This window comes from Myxine glutinosa, chromosome 5 (assembly GCF_964187855.1).
Source record: "Myxine glutinosa chromosome 5, kmMyxGlut1.1, whole genome shotgun sequence".
In the NCBI taxonomy this organism is placed as follows: domain Eukaryota; kingdom Metazoa; phylum Chordata; class Myxini; order Myxiniformes; family Myxinidae; genus Myxine; species Myxine glutinosa.
The window spans coordinates 138,063,954-138,074,525 of record NC_136265.1 but is presented as its reverse complement, the minus strand read 5'-3'; the positions used below and the strand labels follow the sequence as shown (position 1 = coordinate 138,074,525).

Here is a 10,572-nt window from a genome sequence, read left to right as displayed (position 1 = left end):
AGGGCCTCCTAATGTATAATATTTTAATGATAATCATGATGTCATAGGTCACGTTGTACAGTCGCCATTTTGGAAAAATTTCACACCTCTATATCTCTGAAACCACTGTATGGGGAAAAAAAAAAAAAAGAGACCTTGCTCATTGTCAACTACTCCCCATGGGGAATAACAATGTTAATGACGATGTCATCATAAATGACGATGTAATCGATGTCATCACTACATTAGGCCTTTGTTATTACGTCATAATTTGACAAATACAACACGTATCCGATCATTATGAAATTTTTTTCTCAGCAACTGCGAGGCTGATGGACGCGAACTTTTCACCCTCGGAGCGCCTCCTCCTTTAGAATATTTTAATGATAATCATGACATCATAGGTCATGTGGTACAGGTGCCATCTTGGAAAAACCGAAAAACGTTGCACCTCCATATCTCCAAAACCGCTCTATGGAAAAAATTGAAACGTGGCTCATTGTAAAGAACTCCATATGGTGAATAGGTGTTGTTGACGATGACGTGATTGGTGCCATAATTATGATGTCATAATTCAACAGGGACAACGCTTAGTCTGATCAGTTTGAAATGTATTGAGCGTGATCTATGCAACAATTATATTTAGGAATACATATTTATGATATCATCGCTTGCATGGTCTGGCAGCCATATTGGATCAAAGAAAAAAATTAACGTTCAAAAACAGAACAGTTGGCTCGCACCATGTTGACTTCACAGGGTAAGTATTCTATGAATACCATATAGTTATTCAGGTAACATCAATCATTGAGATATTCTTGTCAGAGGATGGTTGATGTTTTTTTTGAGAGAGAGAGAGAGATAGAGAGAGAGAAGTGACAGATTGATGGGCATTTCACAAATTCAGTGCAGGCTCACTTTCAGATGCCACAAGAAGTACGTGAGTTGAATGAACAAATCTTTGGAGATGAGAACGTAGATTGGCAGAGGGAGCTAAATGAGAACTCTTTCGTACACCTGGGACTCATGGGAAGTCTTTGCCAGTGCCATGTAAGTCTTCTCATCACTTTTGTCCTATTCCACAGGCACAGGTGAGATCATTGTGAAATAACTTCAATGAGTCTCTTTTTTTTGTTTTGTACACCAGAATCTCATTTGTTATACGTCCATGTAAATATGGTATGTACATGACATGTACACGGTCGTGATTGAATGAGAATGAGTTTGCAAAGGAATGATAAGAAACAATTATTATCATTTTGCTTCAAAATAAGTAAACAAATGAATTACATATTAGCAAATAATTAATTCATGATTGAACGAATGTTCAGGAAATTCTCATTAAAAGGAACACCGGATAAGACACGTGCACACAAGCTGAATGAAACAAAGTAAGAAGAGGAAGGGGGATGCGAGGATGAAACAGAAAAGGAATAAAGCAACCAACAACTAAAAGGAAAAGAGGTGAGAGAGGGTGAAAAAAAATCATAATACCCTGGAAAAAGGAAGTGGTTGGAAATGGGGTCATTTGGAGTAGAAGAGACCACGAGTATGGATGGGGTAGTTGTGAACAGCTGTCTTAAAGGCCTGTAGGGAAGAATGGGACTGACCGCATGGGGAAGGAAGTCGGTTCTGCAGGTGAGAGAAAAGAGGAAGAATATAGTGGAGTTGAGCAGTGTGCCTGGAATATTAGGGGTTTAACAAAAAGAGGGCTGCTAGTAGATCATGTGCGCTCTGCAAAAAGTTGGGAGGGACAGAACTAAGAGAGGGCCAGAGGGAGCAAGACCAAAAAGGAGTTGGTAGAGTACAGTGAGGCCACCAACCTGTTTGTGATGTGAAAGTCACAGGCCGAGACAGTAGACACTCAGCTTCGTGGCCGGAGATTTTTCCCAATAATTTTGACTGGGTAGAAGAGGCCAGGACACATGGGTGGAATAGAGAGGCTGGCATGCAGGAAGAGAAGTGAGTGGCGTGGGTTGCAGGAAGAGAAGAGAGGGACTGGGAAGCACGGTAGAAGATAATGGCCAGGATGTAGGGATAGAAGAGAAGTGTCGGGATGCATGGGTAGAAAGGAGGGGCCGCTACGCATGGATAGAAGAGAGGGACCAGGACACAGGGGTAGAAGACAGAGGCCAGGACCCAGGGGTAAAAGAGGAGGGGCCAGGACGCAGCGAAGGAAGAGAAGGGCCAGGATGTTCTGCCTTTCCATGTCACTCTCTCCCTATCAAATATAACTAGGCCTGCTTCTCAGTCAAAACTTAGTCTCAGTGCTGCAGGACCAGACTTTGTATAGATTTTATGGAAATAAAGAAACTCGTGAAGAACTTACCAACTAAATATATAACAGGATCTTGCTTATGAACAACCATTCGGCCAAATAATCCATCAACACATGCATTCCTCATAAGGAGAGTCTACTGTAGGAAGAAAGAACACCTAAGCATGGACTCACTTGGCCTTCGCAGCGAGCACTCTCGGAATGATTTGAGTTACCTGAGAAAGAAACAAATTGTTAATCATATTTTTATGATGCATCTGTCATAGTTCATGGAAAATAATGATATTTCTCTTCGATATTTGGAATCAATTTCAGTTGTTTTCAATAATAAGGGACAGTAAGTATTTTGTTAAAGTTATTAAAACCATCTCAACAAAGGAAAATAATTTTGTGAAAATGAATATTCCAGAGTTAGCCAGCCAGTCAGCCTAACAGCTCCAGGTGATCAATCAAAGGAAAAAAATTGCGAAGTGAGAATACTTAAGATTTATGAGACATCGGCTTGTGCAAGAGAGGTGAGGGAGAATAATAAGGGCATGTAGAAACAGTTGGGAGTGGGGGACAACATTTGGACACAAGAAGCAAAGATAGGGAGAGAGAGGTGTGTGGGGGGAAGCAGAGAGAGAGAAAAACACAAATTAACCTGCAAGAAGAGGGTTGTGTGAAGTAAGGTTAATGGAGGTAGAAAGCATTGCAAGTAGAGGGGTGGAGGGTATGATATGGTGCTGTACAATCTGCTTGAAGAGCTGCAGGGAAGAAGGGTATTGAATCTGCAAAGTAGGTATCTGCATAACAGGTCAATAAACGGAACAAGATGGTATTCATAGAATACTTACACTGCGCAGTCAATTTGGTGCGAGCCAACTCTTCTGTTTTTGAAGGTTTTTTTTTCTTTGATCCAATAAGTCTGCCAGCCACGTGAACGATTACATCATAAATTCATATTCTCTAATATAATTGTTGCGTAGATCATGCTCAAGAAATTTCAAGCTGATCAGTCGAAGCGTTGTCTCTGTCAAATTAGGACGTCATAATTAAGGCATCAATGACGTCATCATTAACAACACCTATTCCCCATGTTATTTTTTTGAAGGCATTTACTTTGTTCGTTACAATGAGCCATGTTTCAATTTTTTCCATCGAGTGGTTTTGGAGATATAGAGGTGCAACGTTTTTCAATTTTTCCAGGATGGCACCTGTACCACGTGACCTGTGACGTCATAATTATCATTAGAAAATTTAATATGAGGAGGCACTCCTATGGTCAAAATTTTGTGTCCATCGGGCTAACATTTGCAGAGAAATTTTTTACAGCATAGCCCAGAGGGCAAAGCCATCTAGAATAGTGCTTGTCCGTCTGTATGTAGTATGTATGTTTGTATGTATGTATGTATGTCCCCTCAAACGTATACCAATCAGAGCTGAGGATCTGGTCACATGGCAGGGTGATGTGATTACATCTTATGTCATTACGGCGGTACGGCGGCTGACTCTCCACACTCCGCTTTTTTTATTTATTGCGGTCAGAACCATAAATTTTTTTTTTTATTATAACCGTTTTTTTGGTTATAACCAAATTTGTGTTATAACATTAGGCCAGCGCTCAGATAGGCTACAGGCCCAGTGGTCATATTTTGTTTGTTTGGTTCCAGGGACTCAAAATAAATTATGCTAGATTTTTGCATGTATTGGTAAAAGGAGGTGTGTGTGTGTGTGTGTGTGTGTGTGTGTGTGTGTGTGTGTGTGTGTGTGTGTGTGTGTGTGTGTGTGTGTGTGTGTGTGTGTGTGTGTGTGTGTGTGTGTGTGTGTGCATTTGCGTGCGCGCGTGTGCATGTTGGGGGCTCCCGTGAAGGTGAGGGGTGGGGGGGTTTTGGGGGGTGGGGGTGGTTTGGGGGGGTTACCCCCTGAATCTTCAGATACCTACTAGTCCCTTATTTATCAACCGATTGCTCTGAAACCCAATACAGCCCTTCTGCTTGACAGTCCTCAGGATCACTAAGTCTTATATATTTTTTGATTTCGGATCAAGGGGGCTCACGGAGAGGGGGTGGGTGTCACCCTCTGAAATTTCGGATCTCTACTGGCCCATTATTTACCAACTGATTGCTTTGAAACCTGATACAGCCTTTGTACTTGATGGGCCACACAATCTCTCAGGCTTAAAATTTTCGATTTCGGATCATGTAGGCTCCCAGAGGGAGGGGTGGGGGGCGGGGGAGTCCTTCATGAAAATGTGTGTCCGAATGCCAATCGTAAATCTATGCCAAAGTCGAAGGAGAAAACCTAACCAGAAAGCAAAGCTTAACCCAAAGTCTAACCCTAATCCTAAGGTGAATACTCATGCAAATCTAACCACAATGCAAAGCTGAAGGAGTAACCGAACCAGAAGGCTCGTTTAACCAGAAAGCTCCTTACCAGAAAGCTTGTCTAACCCTATAACACTAATCCTAAAGTGAATCCTAATGTAAATCTAACCACAACCCAAAGCCGAAGAAGAAACCTAACCCAAGTCTATCCCTAATCCTAATGTGAATCCTAATGCAAATCTAACCACAACCCAAAGGCGAAGCCTACCCCGAAGCCGAATGCTTATCCGAATTCCCTTTCTCAAATGCTGCATGAATTTAAAAAGCCATAACCCAAACCAAGGCCTAACTCCAATCAAAATGTGAATCCTAAGCATAATGCTAATGTTAACCCTAAATCTAAGTATAAACCCAACCGTGTTTTTTTTTGGTTTTCCTTCTCTCTTACACAATACTAAACAGATAAGGTGTTTCTTTGTTGCCTTTGTTGGACTCTTTCTTATCTCACGGCCTTTCTTAACGCATTGCTCAATACGGGATTTTTTTTTCCAAACTCACAGTGAAGTTGACAAAATAAAAATACACACACACACGACATGCATTTTAAAGCCATTTTCCCTGCAAGAGCGGGGGTTAGGTTAGCGGTGACAAAATAAAAATGATGCGACATTCCAGACATGAGCCTTTTTGGCACATATGTGTGTCTAAGGAACTGAGTAATATGAAATGAATATAAACTAGAACTGCCACTTTATAACTGCTGGCAGTGATGACCGGTTTCCTCCACCTTCCCACTTTGACACAACCGCACTTTCATACAATCCCGCTTTGATAAAACTCCGCTTTCATCGGACACGCTTTGATACAACCCCACTTTCATACAACTCCGCTTTCATCATAAATAAAGATACACTGAAAAGTCAATTGGCTGAGAAGATAATATGTACAGTTTCTTCTTCTTCACACAATAACACCTTCCACCATTCAGACCGTAAAACCAATCATGTTGAAATTTTAAACACTTATTCCGCTTGACGAGATATACATTACTTTAAAGTTTCACGTTGATCAATCAAGCTGTTCAAGAAAAATAATTTTTAAAAAGATTTCCGTTCAGTTATTTACGGCTGCCAAATCGTACAAACAATCATATTGAAATCTTACACACTTATTCCCCTTGATGGGCCTACATTACTTTAAAGTTTCATGTTGATCAATGTAGCGGCTCAAGAGATGCGTTTTTAAGATTTTCATTAAATTATTCATTGCTGCCAAACCATGTGACTTAACAAATGGACACTGCTAGGACTTCCAGGAAAGAAGTCGGAATTTCAAAAAAGTGGATTCTGGGGTGAATTAACGGGGGTATAAAAGATCAAGGTTTTGGATGGGGGAAGACAAGAGATGTTTTAAAGACCTGGAGGGAGGAGTGGGATTGAAGAGAGTGAGGGAGGTTGTTCCAGAGGCGGGAGAAAAGAGGAATGAAGGAGTGAAGGTGAGCAGAGAGTCTTGAGTTTGGCAGTTTAACCATAAGAGGGTTGCAGGCAGATCTTGTGCAACCTGTAGAAATATTTGGGGGACAGAACACAGACAGAGCTGAGGGAGCTAGGCCGGAGAGGAGTCGGTAGAAGATTGCAAGGAACATTGTTTTTAAAATTTTCGGACATGGAAACGGGGTAGGGGGGGGGGGGGGAATAATAGTAAGAAAATCTCACAAAGAAAAAAAAGGTTTTCTCTGCATTGCATGCAGATGAAACCTGCTTACAGGTCAAAATTCTTGAATTGAAGGACCATATGATCCATTGAAGGACACAGTGCCGATATTAAACGAGCAAGTATTGCTTTATAAATCCACTAATCATCCTCACCACCGACTATTTTATATTTGTGTAGATTTAAAATATATCATAACAAAATGAATTCCAAAACAAGGTGATGACAAAGAGGTTATTAGAACAAAGGCTTTTGTTTGGAATCCTCACCTTGTCTCCTGTTACCTCTCCATTTGTAGGCAAACACGATAGCACCCATGACGATGATACAAGCCGCAACCAGAGCTCCAACCATGGGCCGAAGTACATCTTGGGTTTTTGTCATCCATTGATGGATCACACGGTCCTCCGCTCGGCCGTACTTGTTCTCCACCAGGCAGGTGTACCTCCATTCTCGATCTTCTCCTGTGATGTTAAAAATGCTGATTATGTTCTGCAATCCATTTTTCCCATTTGCCCTCAATATGACCACGGTTCCATTAACGGGGAGTCCTTTTGGGTTCAACCAGGTGATGTTTGGTGTCGGCTTGGCCTCGGCCTCACAAACCACCCTCCAGGAATTACTGGAGTTCATGAACTCTTTGGAGACGTTCAGGATCTTTGGACGCACTGTGGGATTACAGGTTCGTGTTTACCACTGAATCATCTTTTTAACATTTTAAACCACTGAATCATCATTTTAAAATTTTAAACCACTGAATCATCATTGTTATCACTGAATCATTTTTACCATTGAATCATCTTCTTCTTTTTTTTTACTACTGAATCATCTTTTTAACCACTGAATCATCATTTTAACATTTTAAACCACCGAATCATCATTTTTATCACTGAATCATTTTTACCATTAAATCATCTTTTTTTTTTTTTTTACTACTGAATCATCATTTTAACATTTTTAACCACCGAATCATCATTTTTATCACTGAATCATTTTTACCATTAAATCATCTTCTTTTTTTTTTACTACTGAATCATCATTTTAACATTTTTAACCACTGAAACATCATTTTAACATTTTAAACCACTGAATCATCATTTTAACATTTTTAACCACTGAATCATTTTTATCACTGAATCATTTTTACCAATAAATCATCTTCTTCTTTTTTTTTATTACTGAATCAGCATTTTAACATTTTTAACCACTGAAACGTCATTTTAACATTTTTAACCACTGAATCATCATTTTAACATTTTTAACCACTGAATCATTTTTATCACTGAATCATTTTTACCAATAAATCATCTTCTTCTTTTTTTTTATTACTGAATCAGCATTTTAACATTTTTAACCACTGAAACATCATTTTAACATTTTAAACCACTGAATCATCATTTTAACATTTTTAACCACTGAATCATTTTTATCACTGAATCCTTTTTACCAATAAATCATCTTCTTCTTTTTATTTATTACTGAATCAGCATTTTAACATTTTTAACCACTGAAACGTCATTTTAACATTTTTAACCACCGAATCATCATTTTTATCACCGAATCATCATTTTTATCACCGAATCATCATTTTTAGCATTGAATCATCATTTCTTTTTACTACTGAATCATCATTTTAACATTTCTAACCACTGAATCATCATTTTTATCACTGAATCATTTTTACCATTAAATCATCTTTTTTTTTTTTTTACTACTGAATCATCATTTTAACATTTTTAACCACTAAAACATCATTTTAACATTTTTAACCACAGAATCATCATTTTTATCACTGAATCATTTTTACCATTAAATAATCTTTTTTTTTTTTTATTACTGAATCATCATTTTAACATTTTTAACGACTGAATCATCATTTTAACATTTTTAACCACTGATTCATCATTTTTACCACTGAATCATCATTTTTACCATTGAATCATCTTCTTTCTTTTTTTTACTACTGAATCATCATTTTAACATTTTTAACCACTGAATCATCATTTTTACATTTTAAACCACTGAATCATCATTTTTATCACCGAATCATCTTTTCTTTTCTTTTTTTACTACTGAATCATCATTTTAACATTTTTAACCACTGAGTCATAATTTTTGCTGCTTCATCAATTTTACATTTTTACCACTGAATCGTCAGTTTTACTGCTGAATCGTCATTTTCACCACTGAGTCATAATTTTTTACCACTGCATCATCATTTTTACTGCTGAACATAATTTTTTACCTCTGAATCATCGTTTTTACATTTTTCCACAAAATCATTATTTTTACATTTTACCGCTGACCACTGTATTTTTACCACGGGATCATTTTTACCGCTGAACATAATTTTTTACCTCTGAATCATCGTTTTTACATTTTTCCACAAAATCATTATTTTTACATTTTACCGCTGACCACTGTATTTTTACCACGGGATCATTTTTAACACTGAATCATCATTGTTACATTTTTACAACTGAATCATTTCTACTACTGAATCATCGTTTTGTTTTTTTTTACCACTGAATCATTGCTACTACTGAATCATGGTTGTTGTTTTTTACCACTGATTCATTTCTTCAACTGAATCATCGTTTTTTTTTTTTTACCATTGAATCATTTCCACTACTGAATCATCATTTACCGCTGAATCATCATTTATACCGCTGAATACTGGGATAAATCAAACTACCATATATCAGGGTACAGTATAATCATGTGAGATCACAGGGAGAAATCAAATTACCATATATCATGGTACAGTATAATCACGTGGGATCACAGGGATAAATCAAATTACTATATATCATGTGTTACTGATTTATCACTTCCTTCTTTGTTGTTATTATATACTTGTAGGATTTTTAGTTTCAGGTAATATTGTTGTTAAGATTTTTGTGTGACATGGAGATGACCTTAGTAAAAGGTAAAAATAAATGTTTGTGAAGGGAAAAGGAAAATGCGGCAAAGAAACCGGAAGAGGTGAGAGAGGAGAGGAGACGGCTGTGAGAGAGACAGCCATGAGTCGCATCGAGGCTGCGAGCAGACTTTTTTATATTAGTCCCAAATGAGTTGTGGATTCCCATGAAAGGGATTGCCTGCGACATCGTCCTATATTGCGATTGCAATTAAACCTGCGTCTCAGGTTTGATTACCAAGCATGAGGTATTGTTGGCAGGAAAGCAAGAACCTCCATTACAGGCCGATCTGCCATTTTTTCCTCGAAGAGGCCGTCCGCTTGGTGCATCGTGTTTGGTCATTGGGATTCCCATATCATCATTGCGCTCACGTTTTGGAGGATCGTTACCCTGTGCCGCCAGCTGCCCGACGTCCCACCTCATAATTCCTCATCTGCAACTACGCCAATACCTGCCTGTTCTTGTCGTTCTACACGACTTCGACCTTCACCGCGTGGGGATTCGTGCATGGACTTTGGGGAATGTTACATTCCACTCACGTTTGGCGTATGAGTTTATTACTTTGAGAGCATTGGGGAATGATGGTACCATCATATGTATTGTTCATTTGATGCAAGTGACATTTTCATTGTACTTTCTTTAATAGTGTTATTATTGTGTATGTGAGAGTTCTTAATACAATTACTTGTTTTCTTCTACGCATTGGTGTGGTTTTACCATGGTTTATTAGAACACTAAAAATAACAAATCTTTCTGCCGTGTTCCCTCTCGAGACTATGTGGTGCACCGTAACCGGAGTTTGGGGAGGTAACACGTATCACATGGTACAGTATAATTACATGGGATCACAGGGATAAATCAAATGTCCCGCAAATATTCCTACAGGTCGCACAAGGCTCTGTCCCGCAAATATTCCTACAGGTCGCACAAGATCTGCCTGCAACCCTCTTTTGGTTAAACTGCCAAAATCAAGACTCTCTGCTCACCTTCACTCCTTCATTCCTCTTTTCTCCCGCCTCTGGAACAAACTCCCTCACTCTCTTCAATCCCACTCCACCCTCCAAGTCTTTAAAACAGCTGTTCACCACCATCTCTTATCTTCCCCCATCCAAAACCTTGATCTTTTCTACCCCCGCTAATTTCACCCCAATTCCACTTTTTGAAATACCAACTTTTGTCCTGGAAGTCCTTGGTGTCCTTGTGCTTTATACTTCTCCCTCTCCCCCCTCCCCCCCTTCCCACGCCTCCTCCCCCCGGGCCCTCTCCCTTCCACACATCTCCCTGCTCTCGGATGTTGTGTGTGTGTGCTTCCCCTTTTCTCCCCATCTTGTCTTCCGCTCCCTCTTTTTGTGTATTTTGTTTGTCTGGTCGATTT

At 39.0% G+C, this 10,572-nt stretch overlaps 1 long non-coding RNA gene across 1 annotated transcript; it reads right to left on the bottom strand.

Annotated features, from left to right (window-relative positions):
- Window positions 1-829: 829 nt before the first annotated feature.
- On the bottom strand, window positions 830-2,474 carry LOC144892382 (uncharacterized). Its single transcript, XR_013623584.1, has 2 exons — window positions 2,432-2,474; window positions 830-1,053 (listed from the first exon to the last, which is right to left on the bottom strand). It is a non-coding gene; the product is annotated as an uncharacterized LOC144892382 (long non-coding RNA).
- Between the last annotated feature and the right edge of the window lie 8,098 nt (window positions 2,475-10,572).